The sequence below is a fragment of the Aquarana catesbeiana genome, unplaced genomic scaffold (genome assembly GCF_042186555.1).
Source record: "Aquarana catesbeiana isolate 2022-GZ unplaced genomic scaffold, ASM4218655v1 unanchor1, whole genome shotgun sequence".
Classification (NCBI taxonomy): domain Eukaryota; kingdom Metazoa; phylum Chordata; class Amphibia; order Anura; family Ranidae; genus Aquarana; species Aquarana catesbeiana.
Genome location: NW_027362512.1, coordinates 162,215 through 189,354, shown reverse-complemented (window position 1 = coordinate 189,354; position 27,140 = coordinate 162,215). Strand labels below are relative to the sequence as shown.

Below are 27,140 nucleotides of genomic sequence, written 5' to 3'. Positions count from 1 at the left end.
TTGGGGACCTGGGTCCTGCCCCAGGGGACATGGATCAATGCAAAAAAAAGTTTTAAAAACGTCCATTTTTCAGAAGCAGTGATTTTAATAATGCTTAAAGTCAAACAATAAAAGTGTAATATCCCTTTAAATTTCGTAGCTGGGGGGTGTCTATAGTATGCCTGTAAAGGGGCGCATGTTTCCCGTGTTTAGAACAGTCTGACAGCAAAATGACATTTCAAAGGAAAAAAAGTCATTTAAAACTACTCGCGGCTATTGCATTGCCGGTCCGACAATACATATAAAAGTTCATTAATAAAAACGGCATGGGAATTCCCCACAGGGGAACCCCGAACCAAAATTAAAAAAAAAAAAGACGTGGGGATCCCCCTAAATTCCATACCAGACCCTTCAGGTCTGGTATGGATTTTAAGGAGAACCCCGCGCCAAAATTAAAAAAAAAAAAAGGCGTGGGCTCCCCCCTAAAACCCATACCAGACCCTTATCCGAGCACGCAACCTGGCAGGGCAAGGGCCTCAGGACAAGGGCCTCATCCCCACAACCCTGGCCCGTGGTTGTGGGGTTCTGCGGGCGGGGGGCTTATCAGAATCTGGAATCCCCCTTTAACAAGGGGACCCCCAGATCCGGCCCCCCGTGTGAAATGGTCCTACCATTTCACTAAAAAACTGTCAAAAATGACAAGAGACAGTTTTTGACAATTCTCTTCTTTCTTCTTCTTCTTTCTTCTTCTTCTTTCTTCTTCTTCTTTCTTCTTCTTCTTTCTTCTTCTTCTTTCTTCTTCTTCTTTCTTCTTCTTCTTTCTTCTTCTTCTTTCTTCTTCCTTCTTCTTCTTCCCGTCAAGTCACCGTGCGGGCCTGCCCCCATTATTTAAGAATCGTCAGAAGAGGAGACGCGTCACACAGCGGGAGCCCCCTCCATGCCAGCATGGATGTGGAGCGGCCCGGAGAAGAAGATGAAGAGCGGGAGCCTCCCCCCATGCCATGGCTGCGGAGCGGCTGGAGGAGATGCTGGAGGAGAACACCGGAGGAAGAACCAGAAGAGCCAGAAGAAGAAGAAGATGAAGGAAGAAAGAAGAAGCATTTAAATAAAGGAATTGTCAAAAACTGTCTAATTTTTAACATTTTTTGACAGTTTTTTAGTGAAATGGTAGGGGTACTTTTGTACCTTCTTACCATTTCACACAGGGGGGGGCGGGATCTGGGGGTCCCCTTGTTAAAGGGGGCTTCCAGATTCCGATAAGCCCCTAGCCCGCAGACCCCCACAACCACCGGCCAAGGTTCTGGGGATAAGGCCCTTGTCGTCATCAACATGGGGACAAGGTGTTTTGGGGGGCTACCCCAAAGCACCCTCCCAATGTTGAGGGCATGTGGCCTGGTACGGTTCAGGAGGGGGGGCGCTCTCTCGTCCCCCCCTCCTTTCCTGCGACCTGCCAGGTTGCGTGCTCGGATAAGGGTCTGGTATGGATTTTTGGGGGGACTCCACGCCGTTTTTTTTTTTGTTTTTTTTTCATTTTGGTAGTTTTAAATGACCTGAAGGGTCTGGTATGGAATTTAGGGGGACCCCCACATCTTTTTTTTTTTCATTTTGATTCGGGGTTCCCCTGTGGGGAATTCCCATGCCGTTTTTATCAATGAACTTCTATGTGTATTGTCGGACTGGCAATGCAATAGCCGTGAGTAGTTTTAAATGACTATTTTTCCTTTGAAATGTCATTTTGCTGTCAGACTGTTCTAAACACGGGAAACATGCGCCCCTTTACAGGCATACTATAGACACCCCCCAGCTACGAAATTTAAAGGGATATTACACTTTTATTGTTTGACTTTATTATTAAAATCACTGCTCCCGAAAAAACGTCATATTTTAAAACTTTTTTTTGCATTGATACATGTCCCCTGGGGCAGGACCCAGGTCCCCAAACACGTTTTAAGACAATAACTTGCATATAAGCCTTTTAAAATTAGCACTTTTGATTATTCATGTTAGTGTCCCATAGACTTTAACCGGGTTCGCGTGTTCGAACAAACTTTTTTCCTTCTCGCATGTTCTGGTGCGAACCAAACAGGGGGGGTGTTCGGCTCATCCCTAGCGACCATCAGGATGGATGGGATGATTTCCACTTTTTTTTTTTTCTGGCCTGCCATGGTACCAGACAGAGCTGCCGTGTCCCTTTTACAAAATTTGTTTTTCGGCTAGGGATCAATTGATCCACTATAAGTTAATGCACATGATTTATTTAACTCCTGCTAAAATGGTTACATTGTATACAGATCAAACTCCTCCCTATTGGCGCTCATCTGATAGTGGCACTGGTTTCATACACATTTCCTAAGACTGTCCCATTACCCAGAAGTACTGGGTTGACTCCTTGGCTTGCATCCAGTCCCTAACCACTATCCCTCCTACCCCCTACATTAGGCTATGTCTTTTGAACATGGTTGATGCTATAGCATTCACATGTGCTATCAGTACCTTACTTGCACTGTTGCTCTACTATGGTTTCTAAGGAAACATATTTTTCTCTCCTGGAAAAAAGCTTTAGCACCTACCTATCAGATGAGTACCCCACAAATTCAGTAAGGTTTGGGGTGGGTGGGTTAACTTCACTTATACTGTTTCAGATTGATGTATCTTAGTATTTTCTTGTTAAATAAATTTATTAGATTTTAAATTATATTACAGGAAAACAGAAACAGTGTTAGAAAGATTAAGAAAATGGAGCTTAGCATAATACGGTTTACCAAGTATCATCTAGTAACAAGTGACAAAAAGGACTTCTAAAGATGTTCAACAGAGTAGGGGTACATTCAATAATATCAAGGGTATAAACGAGGCAAAATTGTCTGAGATTGGTTATGAGAGGTTTAGTCAAAGAGGAAGGAGTCTAAGATGTAAACTTAGGAAGGAAGCTCCATAGTTAGAGTGGTGGGAAAGAGAAGAGAGAGGGGGGTAGGAGAGAAGAGAGGTCCACTGAGTCATTCCAGTCGTCGGTGATAGATTAGTTGGGAGCAGTGTGATGATGGCTACCATGGCAGGAGGACTGATTGATCAAAAGATGGCAGTAAGCATCGTGTGATCCAGGGTTTCCAGATCCGGTCAAACTTGGGAACCTGATCTCTTTCAGTGGCATCCATTTTGGCATGGATCATGGCTTGATTTACTCTGTGTTTGGTTTCAGCTACAACTAATGAGGGGGAGTTCAACGCTTTAGCAGTTGTTTGTTTCACTGCTGTGAGTAGTTGGATAAAAAATTGGGTGCGTGATAGGGAGTCTGGTTTTAGATTAAGAAATGCTGTGATTGGATCCGGCTGCAAGAGAACATCAAACATTTTAGAAGCAAGGGCAAAAATATCTTTCCAGAAAGTCTGGACTTTTGGGCAGGTCCACCATACATGTTTTTGTGTACCTTGTGCTGAACATCCACAAAACCAGAGGGCCGAAAAGGAGGGGACAAATTTGGCTATTCTAGAGGGCACTAGGTACCAATGTGTCGGTACTTTATAGTTGGTTTCAACTGCTAGGATATTGGGTGAGGATGATTTAGTTGCACATATCTCCGACCAGTCTGCATTGTCAAGGGTGCGTTCAAGATCCTATTCCCAATTTTGTGTATATTGAGGTTTCTCTGAATCCGGTTTGACTAATAGTTGGGAGTAGAGGGATGAGATGAGTCCCCTGGCATGTGGATCATGTTTACAATTAGATTCAAAACTAGAGAGTTGGTTGAGGAGGGTACCAGTGTTAATGCTGGGGGTATAAACGTTTTTGAAGGTACCGGAACCTTTCTGACAGGGGTAAGTTGGAGGAATCGCAAAGGGACGAGAAGGGAAGAAATGTGGAAATGTGGAGGAAGTGACCAAATTGTGTAGTCTTAGCAGTCCCAGGGATACCCACCTATAGAACGCATCCGGGGATTCCCGTGCTGGATAAAAGGCTGGGTTCTTGAGGAAAGAAAGGAGGGGGTTGTAGGGCGAATGTAAGTTATAGTGTGATTTGAGTTTATCCCAAAGAGTGATAAAGTGCCTGGTGACAGGGTTATGCAAACGGGGGTGATCTTTTGGGCGTAGCCATAGTAGGTTAGAGACAGATAAAGGGTCACAGTCTACCGACTCAACTGCTACCCACAGCGCAATTACGTGAGTGGCGTGATATTTGGGCAGGCTGGTTATATGCGCCGCTTTATAGTATGTTGCAAAATTAGGGAGACCGAGGCCTCTACGAAGCTTGGGGGGGGGGGGGGGGGGTAAAGGTGTTTCAGTGAAGCCCAGATAAACATTTCTACTAGTTTCTGTAGGAGTCTAAGACAATAGGCTGGGACAGGGACCGGTAAGACTCTGAATAGGTAAAGGCAACTTGGGCAAAATAATCATTTTGACTACAGTGATCTTAACTAGCCAGGATAGAGGAAGGGAGGACCAGTGCGTCATTAAGTTTGATACCTGTCCTAGGATTGCTGGGTAGTTAACTGAGAATAGCTGTGAGGTTTCAGCTGCGAGATGTATGCCAAAGTAGGGGATAGTTTTTGTGGCCCACGTGAAAGGGATCGCTGCATGCACAGATTCTAGCTCCCGGTGGGAAAGGAATATATTTAGCGCTAGGGACTTCTGAGTGTTGACTACTAGGCTTAAAATGGCAGAAAACTTACTGAGAATGGGTAAAAGATTTGGACCTGAAGGGAGGATAAAAATAGAAGAATATCATCTGAAAATAAGCAGAGTTTATGTTGGTAGCCACCCAAGGTTATACCTGTGATTGTTGGGGTTGACCTGATTAATTGGGCTAACGGCTCAATGAGAAGGGCAAATAAAAGGGGTGAAAGTGGGAAGCCCTGACGCATACCTCTTTCTATGTTAAAGGGAGTGGATTTATATCCAGCATATTTGACGTAAGCTTGGGGTTTATCATATAATGCAGCGATCCATTGCATAAAGTGGGGGCCAAAACCCCATTTCGATAGGGTGTATTGCAGATAGGGCCAGGATATAGAATCAAAGGCTTTCCGAATAACAAGCAAAATAAGACAGGATAGGATGCGGAGTGTTCTAGCTGTGTGTGCTAGAACAGCTCGTCGTATATTGTCGCAAGCTTGGCACACGGGTATGAAACCTGCTTGATCGTGGTGGATAAGCCTACCGCCGATTCCATTTAGACGGGTAGCGAAGATTTTAGCTAGGAGTTTAAAGGGGTTGTAAACCCTTGTGTTTTTTCACCTTAATGCATCATATGCATTAAGGTAAAAAAACTTCTGTCAGTGACCGGCCCCCCAGCCCTGCTCCCCCCCCCCCGTTTCACTCACCTGAGCCCCGTAATTCCCACACTGGAGATGCGCCCTTCCCCTCTGCCGAGTCCGGCATTCTGCGTCTATGGATGTAAATGCTGGACCTGGGAGCGCGCCCTCAAGGTAACCCTCCGGGAGAGCGCTTCTCCTAGGGGGTTATATGATGCGGGGGAGGAGCTACCAGTGCCGCCGGGGGATCCCAGAAGTCGAGGATCGGGCCACTCTGTGCAAAACGAACTACACAGTGGAGGTAAGTATGACATGTATGTTTTAAAAAAAAAAAAAAATGAAGCTTTACAATCACTTTAATGTCAAGGTTTAAAAGGGAGATCGGATGAAAATTTGTGCAAGAAGTGTCTGTATTAGGTTTAGGGATCATACAGGCTATCCCTGTCAGAGTTTCTTGTCTGAATTAATGGTTCTCTGGTAGTACATTAAACGCTTTGGTTAGGATGGGCGAGAGGATCTCTGAGAAGGTGCTGTAGTAAATAGCTGAGTAACCGTTGGGGCCTGGTCTTTTGTTTTCAGTTCTTTAACTGCTTTAGAGACCTCTTCCACTGCGATGGAGGTTTCAAGTTGGTCACGTTCAGCATGAGATAGAGTCGGGAAGTTAATTTGAGAAAATAGGGAATCGGCCTCAGAAGTGTTGAATTCTTCCTCAGCCGAGTATAAGGAGGCTAGATGAACACAAAATTTGTGTACTATCTTTACTAGGTTGCTAGAGAAAAAATTGTTCGATATTTTGAGTCTGATAGGTTTGGTAGATTTATTTATAGTCCTGAGTGTGCATGCCAGCAAGGTGTCAGGTTTATTAGATTTTAGATAATACGTATGCCTTGATCGGCGTAAGGATTTATCAGTAGCTTCAGTAAGGAATAGGTCATATTCTAGGCGGGCTTTATCCAACTTAGTTTTTGTGGCAGGGGTGGGGTTAAGGGTGAATGCCGAATAGGACATATAGAAGTCAGACTCTAGTTTACTAGCTAGGTTTTTACCTTCACGTTTAAATAATGCTGATTGCCATTGGAACACTCCACGAAGGACAGGTTTATGTGCTTCCCAGAGTGTTAAGGAGGAGATATCGGGTGTATTATTGAGGGCTAGGTAATCTTTTAGGGCACATTCAATGTCAAATCGATGGGAGGGGTGTTTAAGCAGGAAGTCTTTGAGACTCCAGGTAGGATCATTTGATTTTGGGATGGGTGAGGCGAAGGAGGTGAGAACTGCATTGTGGTCCGACCAGGGGATAGGTACAATGGTTGTGTTTAGTATTTCCGGAACCATACCAGTAGTGATGAGGATATGGTTGATGCGCGAAAGTTTTGTGAGGGTGGGAATATTATGTGTAGCGCTTTTTAGTTGGGTTAATTTCTCGCCAGGTGTCGACGAGACTGTGTCGGGTGAGGAGTTGAGCGTAGGACTGGAGGATGGGTTGAAAGGGGATTTGTCTAGAAATGAGAGGAGAACCTGCTTAGACTAACAACTCATAATGACTGTGCCCATTTTGTGCAAGGATACTACGTGCATAAGATGGGAGAGAAAAGAGGTCGGCCGTGTATTGGGGGCATAATACGAGACAATAGTAACTGCCGTATCTGTTATATGGCCTGTGAGGATCAAGTAGCGCCCTTCCGGATCTTTGATTTTGGTTTTGAGGATAAATGGGGTAGATTGGTGGAAGGCTATAAGAGTTCCACACGGTTTAGTTGTAGCTGAGGCAGTGAAAGCTTGTGGGTAAAAGGAGCTGAGGAATTTCGGGGTAGAATATGTTGTGAAGTGGGTTTCTTGAAGGCATGCTATATGGGCTTTCAGTGAGTGAAGAGCGCGTAAAGCCTTAGTACGCTTTTGAGATACATTGAACCCCTGAACGTTCAGGGAGATAACCTTTAGGGAGGCCATGGTAGCTGTGTTTGGGGGCAAGACTTATGCATAGATGCGAGACGCTGGACAGGTAGAAGAACCCGAGTGGATTTGATGGTTAGATAGGGAGAGATGGAGTCTAGAATGGGGGGAAAAGCAAAAGGCATGAAAAACAAAATAAGCGAGAAGGTAATAACAATAAAAGACATGGTACAATAGGGCCCGTGATAAGGGAGAGTCCCTATCAGGTGTAATGAAGCCTCCATCGTCAGTCCACATATTAAGGGTGGGTGAGTGAGGGGGGCAAGTTGGAGGCACACGGTTCATTCAAACGAGGGGCAAAGCCAATGTATTAAGTTACCTGGAGGGTAAATGGACATAAAACCCTCAAACAGCTGAACAATTTTAGGGCATATAACCCTGAATGCTCTATATGGTAGCAGATACGAGATATCAGTGGGAGCCATTTGATTAGGTCATCAATTGTGTAAGGGTGGGGATGGAAAGATGGCTATGATTTAGGGGTGAAAGCATTCGAAATCCTATTGGCCCTGGTGCAATCTTCAAAGTTGAGGAGGGGCTATAAAGGAAGTAGGCACAACAAGTTCAACAAAGGGTTCATTCGAGTTTGTGTTTAAGTACAACCACTGGGACTGAGGCCGAGTAGGCCTTGTGACCCAATGGTACTTGGGTGCGGTTGGTAGACAGAAGGTGTGTAGTGGCGTTTACTGCCGGGTAAGGTCAGACTCTATGGTGGATTCTGCTGAAAGTAGTAGTTCCTTGTTGGAGTTCAAAGGGATAAGAGTTTATTTGTGGACACTAAATACAAAGTTCAACAGAGTAGATCAAAGGCCATGGCGAGGCTATAGATCATAACTTCCGACTGAGTTGGTAATAGCCTCTAGGAACAAGAAGTTATGTTCACAGTCCAACAGGGGCTAAACAACTGAATTAAGTATTTGAAAAAGCGAAACGGAGACAGAGCAAAGATCAAAACAAAAGTGCGCAAGGTACTTGCATGGGGATGGTCGTCTAAAACAACTGAACGACCAGGTGTGTCCTACACCCATGGTGTAGGAAAAAGAGAGAATTTAAAGGGGAGATCCAACCTCAGGCCATGGAGTCTTCTTAGTCATTAGTTGAAGAGGTGAAGCGGCCTCTGTTATATGCAGCTTGGTTGCTGAGTTTTCCAGAGGATGGTAGAGGTTTGGATGGGGAGGTTAAGGCTGCTCTCCCGTGGGAGGTGCCAGCGTTGGGATTGTTTTCCACTGAGTGCAGTTCTTGCAGAGTGCGTTGCAGCTCCTCGGGTGATCGGCAGTTATATTTGGACCCTTGATGGGTGAAGCGAACCGAGAACGGAAAACCCCACTGGTAGGTGATGTTGTGTAGCTGCAATTCTAGAAGTTGGTTTCATAGCTCGGCGCTTGGTGATGGTCAGCTGGGACAGATCTGTGAAAAGTTGGTAGTCATGGCCATGAAAGTTGAGAGCATCCTTTTCACGAGCTGCGAGCAGAAGCTGATCTTTAGTGCGGTAATAATGAACCTTTGCGAGGGGGCCCGTCAGTTTTTTTTTGGGGTGAGGGCTCTGTGCACTCTGTCCATCTCCAGGCGTTCTATTGGGATAGCTGGCTGTAGCTCCTGGAACAGGGCGGTCACAGTAGATTGCAAATCGATTAGGGATTAAGGGATGCCTCTGATACCCATGTTAGAGCGTCTCGCTCTATTTTCGTAGTCTTCGAGTCTGGATTGTAGGGTAACATTTTCTTCTTTTAAGGTTTTCCAGTTCAGTCATGTAGTCCTGTGTGGTATTCTCAAGTTCATCGACTCTTATTTCCAACGCAGAAGTGCGATTGCCCAGCTCTCTAATTTATTTGGTAAGGCTGTTTTGTAATGTGCTCTGAAGTTTACTTGAGAGCCTTATGGAGCATGCGTTCTATTTGCTGTAGGAGTGCTGGGGGGGCTGACAGATCTGTTGCTGGGCTGGAGGAGAGGGATAATTAGGTATCTGACTCACTCTGGGAATCAGGCTGTGTTAGCTGCAGTTTGCGGGAGCGTGCTGTGCTGCTAGATGAGGTAGGTGCCGCCGCCATCTTAGTGGAGGCCAGGGCCAGTGCTTCCTTTATGGAGGTGTTTTTTGTGTTTTGTGCAGGCACTTCCTAGCACCATGGCAGAGGGCTGATCAGCGCTCCGAATCACAGGGGGGTATCGGGTGATGCTAAGGTGTCCAGCAGGTCGTGGGTGTGCCATGAGCGGTGGCTTTTACCCCTCGTGGGGAGGAGCTCTAAGGCGGTATGTCCGTACAGCTAGGTCTCCGTCCTCCTGGCTGAGTAGTGCTCTGGAATCACGGGAGGTAGCGGGTGATGCTGATGTATCCAGCGGGTCGCAGTTGTGCCGTGAATGGCGGCTTTTACCCCTCATGGAGCAGAGCTCTAGGATGGCATGTCCGTTCAGCTAAGTCTCCGCACATGAGCCCAGTATTTTGTTTCTTTTGTAACATTTTATACTGTACTAAGTTTAATTCAACCATTCATATTAGTTGTGTGTACTAGCTATGCTTTTCTCTAGCCTTGTTCCTGCCTTTTACCTCTCAGAGATGACGTGTGGACTTTGACTCTGAAATACTGTATCTCTATTTTAATGCAACATTTGATTGTTCTCTATGGTTCTAACCTGTACTAGTCGCAGGTGATAATTTTTTTCTGCTTGTACTGTTGACTCTGTATGTAGCACACCCCTAAACACTGAATTCTGTACATAACACACCCCTGAACTCTGCACTCTGTATGTAGTGCACTCCTCAACTCTGCACTCTGTATGTAGTGCACTCCTCAACTCTGCACTCTGTATGTAGTGCACTCCTCGACTCTGCACTCTGTATGTAGTACAAACCCCTAAACCATTCATTTTGTACATAACACACCCATAAACCCTGCATTCTGTACATAACGCACCCTAGACACAACTGACCCTTTGAGGGTAACCATACTGCTGATGATACGGCCCACAAATAAATTGAGTTTGACACCCCTGCCCTAAACATTCAGCATGTGGACAACTGAACTTATCCCTAGTACCCAAATATGGCTCAATTGATTCATTCATTGTGAATGGCATTCCAATGCACCTGAGAAATGCATTCCCCATGTGTTATGCTGCAATAAAATACAGCCTACCAATTTTTCACGTGTGTTGCTGTGCATTTCATCCCATGTTTTTGTCCTCTATCAAATAATCTTCATGATTTCCAAGGAAAAGGGCTAACTTTTATCACAATATTCAAAAACCTCTCTGACTTCTACATCAGCTGCTGGTTTAGGATTTTTATTTTTGTTTGAACGTAAGGGGCAGGACATGTCTTGTTTTAACCTGTGGACCTATACAACGCACCAAGCTATTATAACTCAGGTATATAAAGCAAAAACCAGTCAAAGTAAAAACACTTTAAATCCTCCCTTCCATGGTCATTCACACAGGCGTTCACTCACACACCGTCTGTCAGAACCACAATGTAGTATGTCTATGGACAGGCAGATGTAAATGGAGAAATGTCCACCTTTTATCCAAGTCAGTTTAACCAGAAAACAGCAAAGATCCTTTTCTGCTTTTGTGGGCTTTTGTTTTTTTTTGTTTTTTTTTGTTTTTTTTTTTATTCGATCAGCGGGGTTGAACGAAAAAATAAATAAATTCCCCCACCCACATCCCACTGAGCTATTGTATTCTGACAGCAGGGAGACTTTCATGCCATCAGAATACACAGATCAGCATCACCAGCTGTAGCCAGAAGCACTGATCGAAAGACAATTTTCTAACAGTCTGGTTGTACATACACCAATCGCCTGCGCATACATGGATAGAATTTCGGCTGGTCCCTTTTGAACTGGCTGAATTTCCATCCATGTATCGCTGACCTCATTCCCATTTTTGTGGACACAGCTGATGCCCCATTTTTGTGACCCCCCCCCCCTGGCCCCAAAGTACCCACCCCCCCATGTTGAGGGCATGTGGCCTGGTATGTTTCAGGAGGGGGGGTGGGGCACTTGCTTATCCCCTCCTCTTTCCTGACCTGCCGGGATGCATGCTCAGATAAGGGTCTGGCATGGATTTAGGGGGGGGGGGGGCCCAAGCCATTTTTTTTTTTAAATTGGCTTGGGGTTCCCCTCACAATCCATACCAGACCCAAAGGGCCTGGTATGGACTGGGGTGGGGGTGACCCTATGCTGTTTTTTCTTATTTTTTTTACCGGCACCTTTTTTTTTTTTTTTTTTTTTTTTTTTACAGAATCATGTTTATTGTCATTGAAAAGTCAAGATATACATAAGCATAACATCAGAAATATACATAAGATTGTGTTGTTATATCAGATGTGATACAGAAAACATCTCGTTCAGTACAATACATCCAATTCAATGTTGTGAACAAATACAAAAAGAACGATACAGACAAATTTTTATGTATGGTATGACGTTGAACAACCAAACATCAGTTATAAACAAAGAAACATGCGGGTCTGCGCCCAGAGGCCTATCTAGGAAAATGTGTTTCATTGGGGACCCAGAGATATCCTCTTATTGTTCGAGTGATGAACTTGGACAAAGTGTAATCGAATCCATCGAGTGGTATGTAAGTTATCTCTTATCTAAGAACGGAATCTTAAGAAGGGCGATGATAAAGGCTTAGTGCTGTCAAGAGTGTGCGAAGACATTCCTGGGTCTGCTCCTTATTGCTATCAAATTGTCAGTTTTTGGGTTGGCGTCCTGGGTACATCTTTCGTGTGAAGTGTTACTTTATCGTGTAATCTGCCGCTGGGTTGTTGACTTGTGATAGGATTGCGGTCACCGGACCACAAGCAATCCTAATCTTAGTTGGGTAGGTAAGGGTGGTAGTCCTATCATGACAGGGTGGGGTGGTTGAGAAGCACAGAGTGTGAAGCAGGTGAGGAAGGGTTTGGGTAAGATAAGGGTATTCAATATGACTCGGTTGTCTGTAAGAAGGGTCCTAAGCGTATAACGGGGAGACATGAAGTAGGGTGGAATATAAAATGGGAAGGAGAGTATAAGTGTATGAAAGGTAAGAAAGGAAAGAGAAAAGAGAAGATTTTGAGTGTAGTGAAAAGGAGTATTAAGAGTCCTCCTCCGACAGAGTCCCAGTCATTGTTATAAGTTCTTAGGACAGGAGATCTTTATATTCAGTTGTCGTTTGGAAATGTTGCCAGCAAGACCAAATAGTTCTGAATTTGGGGGACGTATCTTTGGCTTGGTGGATCATTTCCTCCATTTCGGCTATTTTAGATATACGCTTGAGCCAATCTGCAATAGTCGGGGGTTTAGTAGATTTCCAGAGAGTTGGGATGCACATTTTTGCTGCATTTATCATATGTAGTGCTAGTGAGCGATGGTAGTCTTTTTTTGGTATAGAGGAGTGGTGCAGTAACATTTGGGCAGGTGTAAATTCAATTGGATAGGTGGTTACATTAGTGGTGATACGTTGGACTTCTTTCCAGAAGGATTGAATAATTGGGCATGACCACCATAAATGGACCATGGAACCCTCAGCATCTGAGCATCTCCAGCATGTCGGAGGTATGGAGGGGGACATTTTGTGTAATTTAAGGGGGGTTTTGTACCACTTAGAAAAGATCTTAAATCCATTTTCTTGTGCTGACACATTAATCGTACCTTTGTGTATATAGGAGTAGATGTTTTCCCATTCTAGGTCTGAAAGATCCAAGTCTAAGTCTTTTTCCCAAGCACGCGTGGCTATGTTGGATTTAGGGGTGTGATCCGAGAAAAGGAGAGCATATAATTCTGAGATTACATGTCTCTGCGGTTCTGTCTGGGAGCATAGCACTTCAAAGGGGGTAAGCTGTCTGGAATAATCTGTATTTTTGTGGGGGTGGTCAAGAAAGTGTCGAATTTGGTTATATATCCAAGGCGGGAAGGGTTTTCCAGATACAAGTGCGGGTAGGTTTGTGATTGCTTGGAAGGTATTTCCTGAAAAGAAGTGTTTTGCGCGTATGTCGTCTTGGGGCCAGTATCCCTTAAGAAATGTGGAGTATAAACCCGGTGGAAAGTCTGCATTGTTTCGGATTAGTGTTAAGGGGCTTGGGTTGGAAGAAATGTGGTGTTTTTGGCATATTGATTTGAATGAGTGAAGTGTGGAGGAAATCAAAGGATGTTGTGAGCATGTCTGGGGAATCTGACTTGTGGGCGTCCAAGGTAGTGATCTAATGGGGGTCAATGAGAATTCATTTTCAATTTGCGTCCAGGCTTTAGTGTGGGAGTGGACAGACCAGTCAACTATTCTGGACAATTGGCATGCTTGGTGGTATTTTGCAATGTCCGGGAGGGCTAGTCCTCCTTTTAACTTGGGCAGGGACAGTCTTTCGAAGCTAAGCCTGGGGCGGTTTGTTCCCCAAATGAACTCGTTGCAAGCCCTGCGGTATGAAGCGAAGAAGGCTTTTGGTAATCGTATAGGGACTGTTTGCATGACATATAGTAGTCTTGGGAGAATGGTCATTTTAATTATTGCTGTTCTCCCAAACCAGGAAAAGAGTCCTGTTGACCAGGCCTTAAGATCTTTTTGAATTTGTTGGAGGATTGGTAAGTAGTTTTTGATATACAGGTCAGAAAGGCGTGTTGGTAAGCGTATCCCGAGGTAGGTAATCGCCTCACGAGTCCACTTGAAGGGGAAGTTAGACTGACATGCTGCAAGGGTTACTGTTTGTAAAGAAACGTTCAGGGCTTCTGATTTTTTAAAGTTAATTTGTAGGTTGGTCAGGAGGTTGAACATATTGAGGTCTTTAAGTAAGTTAGGTAGTGATATGTGGGGTTCAGTCAGAAACAAGAGGACGTTGTCTGCGAAAGCGGATAACTTGTATGTAGTCCCTGATATGGATACTCCCTTGATGTCCAGGTTGGATCTGAGGCATTGAAGGAGTGGTTCTAGGGTAAGGATGAATATTAACGGGGAAAGCGGGCATCCCTGACGTGTCCCGTTTGACATGGAGAAGGCATTCGACAGGTGTCCATTAACACGGACTTGTGCGGTGGGGGAGGCATAGAGGGCCATTATAAATTGTAGCATACGATCTCGTATACCGATCTTTTTGAGTACCTCCTCCATATAGTCCCACGCAACCCTATCGAATGCCTTCTCCGCGTCCAGCGACAAGAAAAATCCTTGCTGTTGTTGTGATGTTAACCATTTGTGTACGTTGATGGCCTTAATAGTGTTGTCTCTTGCCTCTCTGCCCGGTATAAATCCCACCTGGTCCAGTGAGATGAGGTTGGGCAGGAGAGGCAAGATACGATTGGCTAGTATCTTGGCGTATATTTTTAGATCAACATTCAATAAGGATATAGGTCGATAGTTCGATACCGTAGACGCATCTTTATTTGGTTTAGGTATCACCGTTACATGTGCCGCAAGCAGGTCTCTAGGTGGGGGATTATCTGAGGAAAGGGAGTTAAATGCCTGCAGAAAATGTGGTTTGAGTGTTTCAATGTAAGTTTGGTAATATCCGGTCGTTAGACCGTCTGGGCCAGGGCTCTTCCCAGGCTTCAATTGTTTTAGAACCACGTCCAGTTCAGCTGGGGATATGGGTCTTTCTAGATTAGTTGCTTCATCAGTAGGTATGTGCTGAGGGCAGTAATTCGTGAGAAAGTCCTGGATGGCTTTCCGTCTGTGGTTGTCAACCTTCTGTGTGTCATGGGGATGCAGATTATAAAGCTAGGAATAGTATTGAACAAATTGTTCGGCTATTTGGTCATTGGAAACTAGTCTATTCCCAGTAGGATCTGTTATTGAGTGGATTGTTGTTTTTGCTTTTTTGGCATGTAGAGCTCTGGCCAAGATTTTGCCTGATTTATTGCCATACTCATAGAATATTTTTTGGGAGAGTATATAATTGCGTTTTGTTTGTTTGTTGAGTGCTTCTAAAAGCTCGGATCTAGCTTGGAGCAATTCCAGGAGAGACGTCACTGCCAGGGAGGTTTTGTGTGCAGCTTCTAAGGATTGTATCCGTGAGGTCAAGGTATTGATGTGTGTCTGTCTGTCCTTCCTACGTTTTGCTGAAAGTGCAATTATTTCTCCTCGAATGGTGCTTTTATGTGCTTCCCATCTCATCATAGGAGAGATTTCCGGGGAATCATTTTCCTTAAAGTAAAGCAGGAGTCGTGTTTGTATGGCTGTCATGGTTGCTATGTCCGTGAGAAGCAAGGGGTCCAGACGCCAAATATGGTGTCTGGGCTGAGTGTGTGAGAAGGCTAGCGTCATGGAAATTGGGTGGTGGTCTGAGAGATACATGGGGTCTATGGTGGTCGTCGTTAGCATTGGCAGGTCCCTTTGCGAAATGAATAGATAGTCTAATCGGGAGTATCTGTTGTGGGGAGTCGAGAAAAAAGTGAAATCTTTCTCATTCGGGTGGAGAGTGCGCCAGGAGTCGTGAAGTGATAGTTCTGTCAATTGCGATTTAATTGCACGTAGCGCGCTATATGGTAAGCTGGAAGAACCGGTTGAAGTATCGTGTAGTGGGTTTAGAGGGACGTTGAAGTCTCCTCCTAATATAAGAATGCCGTCTTGGAACAAAGTGAGTTTTCTTAAGGTGGACCTGAAGAAGGGTACTTGTTTCGTGTTGGGTGCGTATATGTTGGCTAGGGTTATTCTTTTGCCGTGTAGTGTGCCCTTGACGAAAAGATATCGTGCTTCTGAGTCTATGCATGTATCTGTAACGTGAAACGGGCAATTTTTAGCAAATAAGAGGGAGACTCCTTTCGATTTTGTAGAGTTGTTAGTTGCATGTATGGATGTTGGGAATCGATAGTTGGATAGTTTGGGGATGGAGCTTGTTTTAAAGTGTGTCTCCTGGAGAAAGACAATGTCCGCTCTGTTCTTGTGCATGGAAAGTAGCAACTGAGAGTGTTTTTCAGGGGTGTTGAGTCCCCTTGTATTTAGAGATATTATTTTGATTGATTTGTTGTTGGCTGATGGTGTGTGCGACATATTGCCGGTGAGTTTAAACTTTGGGTGAGCTGGCTGAGGAAGGCGTGAAGATACCTTATACCTGAGCGTCTCTGTTGGAGGAGGACGAGGAGGGGGTTGCAGAGGGGATTAGGCTGAGGTGTCAGAGAATTTGTATCTTTGGAGGGGGTTTCGAAAACTATCCGGGGTATTAGAGGGTGTATGAGGGAGTAAGAATGCAATACTTTTATACTAAAATGCAATGTGTAGGTGAGAGTAAATAGTCGGGTAACTTCGCTTATGGGTGTGGTTGTTTCCGGTGATCAGCGAGATCCTGCTCGCTGATCCGAAGGGAAAAATTACCTAAATTTAGGTAGAACCGGAATGAGTCTGCGGCGTGTAGTGAGATCTGAGATATATGTCAGCTGAAGTGCTTATGGGCGCCACTGGATTGAGGAGCGACTGACGTCGAGATGAAGGGGTGTGTTTTCGAAGAGGAGAGGCTACCCGCTTGACAGGGAGGAGGAACAAGCCTATGGGGGAGGTATAAAATTATGATAAACTAGGGGAACCTGGGTAATGAATGAATAGGTATGAGGAATAATAAATGTTGGACGTCGAGATGCTCGTTTAGTTACAGAGGTGTGCCAAACATTTGTGTGGAGTAACCTATATGTCTGAGGAAGAGTGCCGTTCGAGGTTTTAATTCGTGTGTCCCTGGTCCATGATAGTCTCTATTCAGGGTACCGTCTAGGCAAGACTAATCTAGTGCATGTTTCGTAAGTGTTACGTAGGTTTTGAATACCGCATATCGGCAGGAACCCTAAACACTTCTTAAGAGTGACTATCGGTGATAAATTAAAATCAAATAAAGGTCATAACAGTGGAGACCCCAACATAACATGCTATCAGCCTTGGTCCAACAATTGTGTATTGCGTTGGCTACTGCCCCCTATGTTGGGCGGGTATGTTTAAGCTCTGTGTTTTGGCTTAACAAGGAGCATTGAGATGCGCGCGTCTTCTATGACCAGTCGCGACAAACTGCCGCGCCACCTGCTGGAGGGTAGGAGACCGAGAAGTCGAAGCAAGAGGGGACATGGACCCTCCATCAACCATGCCTAGGGTACCTCTAGATGTGTAGTACCGTCCATTACCTTTATATACTGGGTGGAATCTCAAATCTTACATGGCTATGAAAAGAGTAAGGGCCGGCAGAGACACCATGCTCCCACGCCACAGGTTAATAGTGCATGCGTCATTGAGTATACCCTATGCTGGGTATGATGAGATGGGACGCTGAGGACAATAAGCCTCTCAGCCATCTGTAAAGATTGACGTTTAGTGGAGATATTTTCCCTGTTAATAAGATCCCTGTTTGTCACGTTTTAATGCAACCAGGGCCAATCTAGATGGGTGCAACCTGCATCATTACTTGAACACAGCAGTATATTAGTGGATGGCGTAGGTAACATGGTGCATCCGGGGCCCCTCCCCTCACCCATGAGCATAGGATAAATTTATGTTCATGCTGAGCGACCAAGTATGAGCCCATCGCTGTATAAAGTTGGTACTAAAACCTAAGCCTTTCAGTGCAAACATTCCAAGTATCATCCATACAGCATAGGAGGTGATGACCCGCGGGAGCCGTACTCCCCCCACCTGCCAGCTGCAAGTGTTGTAACCGGGATAATGTCTAACTGAGGAGTGGTAGTGTAATCAGCGTTCTAGATAACTGTGTGCTATGCAGCGGGCAATATCCAAATTCATTCTGAGCAAACCTGTTGTACCTTGCACATAAAGTTGTGCATGGAGCAGCGGTCGTGTATTGTTTAACTTTGGCAATACCTTGCAGGAGAGCACTTATACCATTCCCGCGAACCATCACCTCCCCCATTCTTGTCCAGTTAATTCTAGACTAGAGATCTTAAGCACTAATGGTTAACATAAGACATTAAAAGGTTAGTGATGGCACGAGAGCTATTACGTTTCAGTGGAATCTTAGAGCCACCCGGTCTCCCTCATTCTCCGCTTAAAGTGTGTGTGCGTGAGGGGTCAGAGGAGGAAAGGATACTATGACTGTGGGCACATAGCTGGCAAGAGTGACCAAAGCTGTGTGAGTTGAAATGGCATGTCTTGCGTGATCTTGGTTTCTTCCTATGTTGAAGGCAGTGTTGATCCAGGGTTCCTGATTCTTCTCTACATCAGCGAACCGTGTGGTTTCAGTGTTCCTACTCGTAGTGTGATGTTTCGAGCGGAATGGGTGAGTCCTGAGCCGACAGTTAGGACTGCAGGGAGCTTGGCGGATAGCAGCTGGTGTGATCATAACGTAACATAAACCAGAGCAGGAGAACTAAAAACATAAGAAAAAGAGAGGAAAAAAAACCTGGAACAGAATTCACTGTAGCCCATGAAACTAAAGGCAGTGAGTAGATCGGGTTTCCGTATGTCATGTGATCCGGCGTCGCTGATCAGCGGTCCCGGCGTGCTCGTCTGGTCTGCGGTGTGTCTAGCGGGCTTGGGCCCCTGGCAGTACCAGGTCCATGGAGACGTTGTCTTGCTTCTGAAGGAGAACGCTGCCGTCTGTAGCGATGCGGCTGAGTGTCCATTGGTTCACTGTCAGGCGGGAGTTTTCTGGAGGCCGGAGGGCGGAATTCCGCATACCATTCGGGGACATCCGTGAACGGTAAGTGAAGGGTTTCGCAGAAATAGCGCAAATCTTCCGGCACTCTGAGTAGAGCAGTGCGGCCCTGATAGGATGCTGATAAGCCGAAGGGGAATTTCCATCTGTATGGGATATCCTTGGAACGCAGTACTTCCAGCAGGGGGCGCAGTTCTCTCCGGCGTTGTAATGTTATTGTGGAGAGGTCTTGAAAAATGCGTATGTTGGCGCCATTGTGTGAGAGCTTCGTAGCCATGCGGGCCTTACGAAGCAGATCTTCTTTCAGATGGTAGTCAATAATATGACAAATCACATCCCTAGGCGGGTCAGCTTCTCTCCCCCGTGGGCGTAGGGCTCGGTGTATGTGTTCCATACCTATGGGGGTGGCTGGTGGTTTATCCAGGAGGCTGTTAAAGAAGCTGGATACCTCTGCTTGGAGCCTGTCAGCCTCAATCGATTCCGGCATGCCTCTCACCCGCAGATTGTGGCGCCTACCGCGATTGTCCAAATCCTCCATGTGTCGATTCATATCTCGCAGTTGTAGGGTGTGTGTATCCAGGGCCTGGCACGTCCGGCGGAGCACAGTAGAGTGGGTCGTGGTCGTCTTCTCCACTTCCTGGACTCTGCCTGCAATCGCTTGAATGTCGATCTTGAGATCCGTGATTGCTGCTGTTAGAGCTGACGTGAGGGTGTTTTTTATATCCTACGCTACTGAGTGTAGGTCCTGGAGGCTGGGTTGGGAGTTCGGCGTTAGAATTACTGCTCCATTTTCCTCCGTTGGGCCTGTTGTCTGAGGCAGGCCTCGTGTGGGCGCCATGTTGCCAGAATGGGAGCGGAACATTTCTGGTATAATATGGCTATTCCTGCCAGTCAAGTCGCGAGGGGACCTTGATCTGGATGCGGAGGAGCTGCGGGATGAAGTTCCCATGGTTTTTTTCACGTTAAGGCGGGCAAGTAACCTCCGTTTTAGTTAGAAGATCCTCTCTGTCAGCGGGAGTAAAAGATTTAAGCTGCCATCTTCTCCCGAGGTCAGGCCACGCCCCCGGCACCTTTTTTTTTATTTAGCTGTCAGCGGGGAAACAAAGTGTGCACTGACAAAAACATTTTCGTTTTCGTTTTTTTGGTTTTTCGGAAATTGAAAAATTCGGAAACTTCGGAATTAGGGATGAGCTTCGAGTTCGAGTCGAACTCATGTTCTACTCGAACATTGGCTGTTCGCAAGTTCGCCGAACAGCGAACAATTTGGGGTGTTCGCGGCAAATTCGAATGCCGCGGAACACCCTTTAAAAGTCTATGGGAGAAATCAAAAGTGCTAATTTTAAAGGCTTATATGCAAGTTATTGTCATAAAAAGTGTTTGGGGACCCGGGTCCTGCCCCAGGGGACATGGATCAATGCAAAAAAAAGTTTTAAAAACGGACGTTTTTTCAGGAGCAGTGATTTTATTAATGCTTAAAGTCAAACAATAAAAGTGTAATATCCCTTTAAATTTCATACCTGGGGGGTGTCTATAGTATGCCTGTAAAGGGGCGCATGTTTCCTGTGTTTAGAACAGTCTGACAGCAAAATGACATTTGGAAGGAAAAAACTCATTTAAAACTACCCGCGGCTATTGCATTGCCGACAATACACATAGAAGTTCATTGATAAAAACGGCATGGGAATTCCCCACAGGGCAACCCCGAACCAAAATAAAAAAAAAAATGATGTGGGGGTCCCCCTAAATTCCATACAAGGCCCTTCAGGTCTGGTATGGATTTTAAGGGGAACCCCGCGCCAAAAAAAAAAAAAAAAACGGCGTGGGGTTCCCCTAAAAATCCATACCAGACCCTTATCCGAGCACGCAACCTGGCAGGCCGCAGGAAAAGAGGGGCGGACGAGAGTGCGGCCCCCCCCCCCTCCTGAACCGTACCAGGCCACATGCCCTCAACATTGGGAGGGTGCTTTGGGGTAGCCCCCCAAAACACCTTGTCCCCATGTTGATGAAGACAAGGGCCTCATCCCCACAACCCTGGCCGGTGGTTGTGGGGGTCTGCGGGCGGGGGGCTTATCGGAAACTGGAAGCCCCCTTTAACAAGGGGACCCCCAGATCCCGGCCCCCCCCCCTGTGTGAAATGGTAAGGGGGTACTTACCCCTACCATTTCACTAAAAAACTGTCAAAAATGTTAAAAATGACAAGAGACAGTTTTTGACAATTCCTTTATTTAAATGCTTCTTCTTTCTTCCTTCATCTTCTTCTTCTTCTGGTTCTTCTGGCTCTTCTGGTTCTTCCTCCGGCGTTCTCGTCCAGCATCTCCTCCGCGGCGTCTTCTATCTTCTTCTCCTCGGGCCGCTCCGCACCCATGGCATGAGGGGGGAGGCTCCCGCTCTTCTCTTCATCTTCTTCTTCATCTTCATCTTCTTCTTCTTCTTCTTCTCTTCTTCATCTCTTCTTCCTTCTTCATTTCTTCTCCGGGCCGCTCCGCATCCATGCTGGCATGGTGGGAGGCTCCCGCTGTGTGACGGCGTCTCTTCGTCTGACGGTTCTTAAATAACGGGGGGCGGGGCCATCCGGTGACCCCGCCCCCCTCTGACGCACGGTGAATTGACGGGACTTCCCTGTGACGTCACGGGGAATGCCACAGGGAAGTCCCGTCATGTCCCGTGCGTCAGAGGTGGGCGGGGTCACCGGGTGGCCCCGCCCCCCGTTATTTAAGAACCGTCAGACGAAGAGACGCCGTCACACAGCGGGAGCCTCCCTCCATGCCACAGCATGGATGCGGAGCGGCCCGGAGAAGAAATGAAGAAGGAAGAAGAGATGAAGAGAAGAAGAAGAAGAAGATGAAGAAGAAGAAGAAGATGAAGAAGAAGAAGAAGATGAAGAAGAAGAAGAAGATGAAGAAGAAGATGAAGAGAAGAGCGGGAGCCTCCCCCCTCATGCCATGGGTGCGGAGCGGCCCGAGGAGAAGAAGATAGAAGACGCCGCGGAGGAGATGCTGGACGAGAACGCCGGAGGAAGAACCAGAAGAGCCAGAAGAACCAGAAGAAGAAGAAGATGAAGGAAGAAAGAAGAAGCATTTAAATAAAGGAATTGTCAAAAACTGTCTCTTGTCATTTTTAACATTTTTGACAGTTTTTTAGTGAAATGGTAGGGGTAAGTACCCCCTTACCATTTCACACAGGGGGGGGGGCCGGGATCTGGGGGTCCCCTTGTTAAAGGGGGCTTCCAGATTCCGATAAGCCCCACGCCCGCAGACCCCCACAACCACCGGCCAGGGTTGTGGGGATGAGGCCCTTGTCTTCATCAACATGGGGACAAGGTGTTTTGGGGGGCTACCCCAAAGCACCCTCCCAATGTTGAGGGCATGTGACCTGGTACGGTTCAGGAGGGGGGGGGGCGCACTCTCGTCCCCCCCTCTTTTCCTGCGGCCTGCCAGGTTGCGTGCTCGGATAAGGGTCTGGTATGGATTTTTAGGGGGACCCCAAGCCGTTTTTTTTTTTTTTTTTTGGGCGCGGGGTTCCCCTTAAAATCCATACCAGACCTGAAGGGTCTGGTATGGAATTTAGGGGGAACCCCACATCAATTTTTTTTTTAAATTTTGGCTGGGGTTCCCCTTAATATCCATACCAGACCTGAAGGACCTTGTATGGAATTTAGGGGGACTCCCACATCATCTTTTTTTTTTAATTTTGGTTCGGGGTTGCCCTGTGGGGAATTCCCATGCCGTTTTTATCAATGAACTTCTATGTGTATTGTCGGCAATGCAATAGCCGCGGTAGTTTTAAATGAGTTTTTTCCTTCAAAATGTCATTTTGCTGTCAGACTGTTCTAAACAGGGGAAACATGCGCCCCTTTACAGGCATACTATAGACACCCCCCAGGTATGAAATTTAAAGGGATATTACACTTTTATTGTTTGACTTTAAGCATTATTAAAATCACTGCTCCTGAAAAAACGGCCGTTTTTAAAACTTTTTTTTGCATTGATCCATGTCCCCTGGGGCAGGACCCAGGTCCCCAAACACTTTTATTGACAATAACTTGCATATTAGCCTTTAAAATTAGCACTTTTGATTATTCATGTTCGTGTCCCATAGACTTTAACGGTGTTCGCGTGTTCGAACGAATTTTTTTCCTGTTCGCATGTTCTGGTGCGAACCGAACAGGGGGGTGTTCGGCTCATCCCTATTCGGAATTAACAAATTTGTCAAAATTCGTTAAACGAATTTGGAAGTAAACAAATTGCACATGTCTAGGGGAAACCCATTGACAGCTGATGACTCATCGGTTGTTAGGGACGCTGCGGCCGGCTTCCCTCCAACCAGGGAACCTTAACAACCAGCTTTCACTGATTGGGCAAATCAGCATGGAATATTGTTTCCCCTTAAGGGATCATGCACACAGAGCTTAAAAAAACGCAGCTGTTACAGGTGTTGAACATTTTTTTTTCCAGCCTATAAAAGCACCTCTGTGTAAGTCTGTTTCCATGCACACACGGGCGTTTACAGGCATATTAGAAGAGGAACGTTTACAGACTGAAAGAGTACCCCCACCAAAGGCTTGTTCAGGAGAGGAGCTAAAGAGCAGAAAAAACAATAAACACATCTATATGCTAGATGCGTCTAGCGCTTGAGCATTTATGCATTCCAATGGCCAGAATAAAGTAATTTTCTGGCCAATGGAATTAACGTTCAAACGCTTGACGCGCCTAAATGTGTGTGCAATACATGGCTTTAGGCGCCTTTTTCTTCTGCCAGGAGTTTTGGCATTCAAAGAATCAAAGCAAACTTCCTGTGTGCATGAAGCCCAATACTGGCACAAAGGAAATATCTGCAAACTGCAAATAATACCAGAACCAGAACATGTGAACTACTGTAAACATTGAGAAAGGTTAAACACCAAATCATACCCCAGTCTTGCAGAACATTTATTGCAGTGTTGCTCTGATTTTCCTGCACATCACTTCCTTACTATATAATGCCTTTATGCAACCACAGAAGGCAGGGACTCTGATCGGTGCTCTCTGCCACTGGCTGTTGGTTTTCCAAAGTAATTTTGCTGTGAAATTGATGATCTTGTGATCACCTAAATTTAGGGGTAATTGTCCTTTAACTTAGTCTTGCAGCACTGCAATAGGAGCAAATGTTAAAGCGGGAGTCCGGCGACCAATCTTTTTATTTTTTATTTTTTTTTTTTTAGGTCATTGAGACACTTTGCTAATCCCAAAATAATACTCCATTTGGGTGTAATATTTCCTCCTCTGTCTGTTTTCGTACTGAAGAATAACTTAAAAAATGTGATGCTGGCTGTTTCCATCTTGCTTGTGGGCATGTGAAGCCCACAAGCATTGATCTCCTGGATGCGGTGAATGCTGTTCATTCACAGCTTGTTCACAAGCATGATCATTGTTCCCGCACTGAATCTTGGGAAGTCTGACACTAAGCTCCCAGGAGACAGTGCGGCGCCTGGGAAAGGCAATAAACACGCCTACTCCCATGGGAGGAGAGACAGGAAGTGCCACAATAAAGTACAATATAAAGGTAATTCCAGCGATAAAATTTTTTTTTTTCGTGCGGCATTTGAACATCTATGCAATTAACTGAAGGGGGTAAGATTAAGTTAAATTTTTTTTAAAAAGCCTGCAATTTGAAGTTATGCAAAATAAATGATTACTCCCCCAAGAGTTTAAGGCCCCATTCACATATTGCATAGTGGGAACAAGCTTTCTCGTTATGCGACTTTCAAAGAGCGATTGTTGCGCGTTTCTGCATGTTACATAGGGCAGCCCATTCACATAAATGGGCTGCCCTATGCACGTTCGTGGCCCAAAAAGAAGTTCCTGCTCCTTTTCAGGTGATACGCTTTTTAAAGTGACAGATTGGCACAATTGCCACACAACAATAGCGGTAGAATCTTATCACTTTTGGGGTGCCATTGAAGGATAATGGCACCCAAATGAGTGTTCAAAATTCCAAACTGCGAAGTGCGAATGGGGCCTCAGAGATGATTGGATGCTGTAAACACACAGTCATTGTTCCCCAAACACAAAGATGTATTCATTCATTTACAAAAATAAATAAGTAAATGTATGAGTTTCCTTTTTTTTTTTTTTTTTTTTTTAGGTTTATTTTGAATAGGAAAAACATACTACAAATAGGGGTTTAAAAAAAATAGACAGTAACATAAGCATGTGCAAGACATGCCTTTGAAACTAGCAGTCCTTGTATGAGCATCAAGAATGATGTAAAGAATGACTTCTAGACCAAAGTACAGTTTGCTGTAATGGAGAACAGATTTGGCTATTACTGAAAACCTATAGATAGTTAAAGTACTGTATATGTGAACCCCCAGCTTGTAAAACAACCTATTCAGTTTAAAATAGAAATGAAAGGCAAAATATTTATGTATAGATATAAAAAGCATAAGGAGCTCAGAGAACTGTGGGAGGAGAAACTGCAGCACACTTGTCTGCTCATTGAACGGTTGCGCAGAGGGCGGGCATTTTAGCAGAAGTCTGATCATTGGAACAGAGCAGACTGAGTTCTCAGCACAGCTATAGAACTGACCACGCTGTGCTCTCATGCTTAGTGTGGTCAGTTTTTTTAATTAGGAAAGCCGAGGGGCTGGCAGGAACACCTGGGGTTTCACATAAAGGAAGCAATACAAAGAGAATAGGATTTTTTTTATACAAGTACATGGTAAAGCAGAACAGAAATATAAAATGTGTTTAAATACAGCTTGCATAAATGTTTACATAATAGGACAATTATTTTGGTATATTGTATTCTTCTAAAACTAAATGTGGGTTATTTCTTTTCTACAGGCAAGAAATGTATTAAACCTAATCCACAAAATGGATATATCCGAGATTCGTACAATTTCCCAATAAGACCGGATGCTTATTATAATTCGATTTATTATCACTGTGATTCTGGGTTTCTATCTCCAGACAGAGTATACTATGGAAGAACAACGTGTACAAAAACTGGATGGAATCCTGAGCCAAAGTGTTATAGTAAGTAAACTCATGCAGACGTATGTTTTTCATCAGTGCAGTCAGACATTGGGGTTGATTTACTAAAGGCAAATTGACTGTGCACTTTGCAAAGTGCAGTTGCACTCTACAAGAGCAGTGGCTCCAGAGCTTAGTAAATGAGCAGAAGCTCTGCTGACTTCCATCATCCAATCATGTGCAAGCAAACATGCTGTTTTTTTATTTTCCTTTGCATGTGATTGGGTGTTCTTTGCAAAGTGAAGCTTTACCTCATTTACTAAGCTCTGGAGCAACTGCACCTGCAGAGTGCAACTGCATTTTGCAAAGTGCACTAGTTGCCTTTAGTAAATCAACCCCATTGTATTAATAACAGACTGCACCTTTTGGCTCGGTTCACACTGGGGCGACTTGGGATCCGACTTGTACGCCCTCAAGTCGCCCCAGAAGTTCACGCCCCAGAGTGAACACTAGCGTCTTAATAGACGCTACTGAAGTCGCTCCGACTTCAGAGCGTACTCCCTGTACTACTTTGATCCGACTTGGTAGGCGACCTGTACCATAGAAATCAATGGAAGTCGCCTCCAAGTCGGATCTCTCTGTAAAGTCAAGCGAAAACCCCTCCCTCCCCCCCTCCCTCCCAGAGAGCTAATTGGCCACAGGCGAAGTCGCCTGTCATGGAGGCGACTTCAAGTCGCCTTGTAATTTGCTGAAGTCGCGCTGAAGCCGCGTTGAAGTCGCGGTACAAAGTCGCACTGAAGTCATGTTGCCCCAGTGTGAACCGACCCTTTGGAAAAGAATACATTCATACAAAGTAGTTTGGTACTGCCATTTCAACTAAATTTACTTAGAAGTTTGATTTACTTACATATTTATTAGTCTATAATCTTTTACTCTGTTTTGAGTGGTGCTGGAGATAGGTGCTCCATTAATGTTAATTAATGTTAATTAAGTTGTGTTACTGGAAGAAATAATGTTATGGGACATACTGAAATCATTTTGAGGATCTCAGAGCAGTTGTCGCTATCATCCCTGTGTATGGAAATCTCTCTGGTAAAGGTTTTGTAATTCTGTCTAAAGAAACCATGCATGACCAACTGAATGATGGCAGTGAGCTGTTTAAGAGGACGAGAACCCTAAAAGTTGTGTCCAGAAAGGGGCCATTATCTAGTACTGCCTGTGATATCCCTGCAGCTGATCTTCCTGACTTACCATGCCTTGTACTTCACGGCGTGTCTATGTAGCGCTGGCCATATTGGCAGAAATAATTGGGCAATAGCAGGCAGTGGCGGCTGGAAATGGCTGGCCTCCTTACCTCCTCCTCTCCGATCTCCCCTCCCTCCCCTGTCTGAACCGGGGAGCGCCGCTGTGGGTGAGCCATCAGTGGTGGCTGGTGGGTCGGCAGGTCTTCTCC

At 45.3% G+C, this 27,140-nt stretch overlaps 1 protein-coding gene across 1 annotated transcript in view; it reads left to right on the top strand.

The window, feature by feature from the left end:
* LOC141121033 (coagulation factor XIII B chain-like) overlaps nucleotides 1–27,140 on the top strand; it is a gene marked incomplete at its 3' end in the record, with an annotated part of 197,140 nt that overhangs the window by 17,380 nt on the left and 152,620 nt on the right. The window contains 1 exon segment of the mRNA XM_073611056.1: nucleotides 25,559–25,750.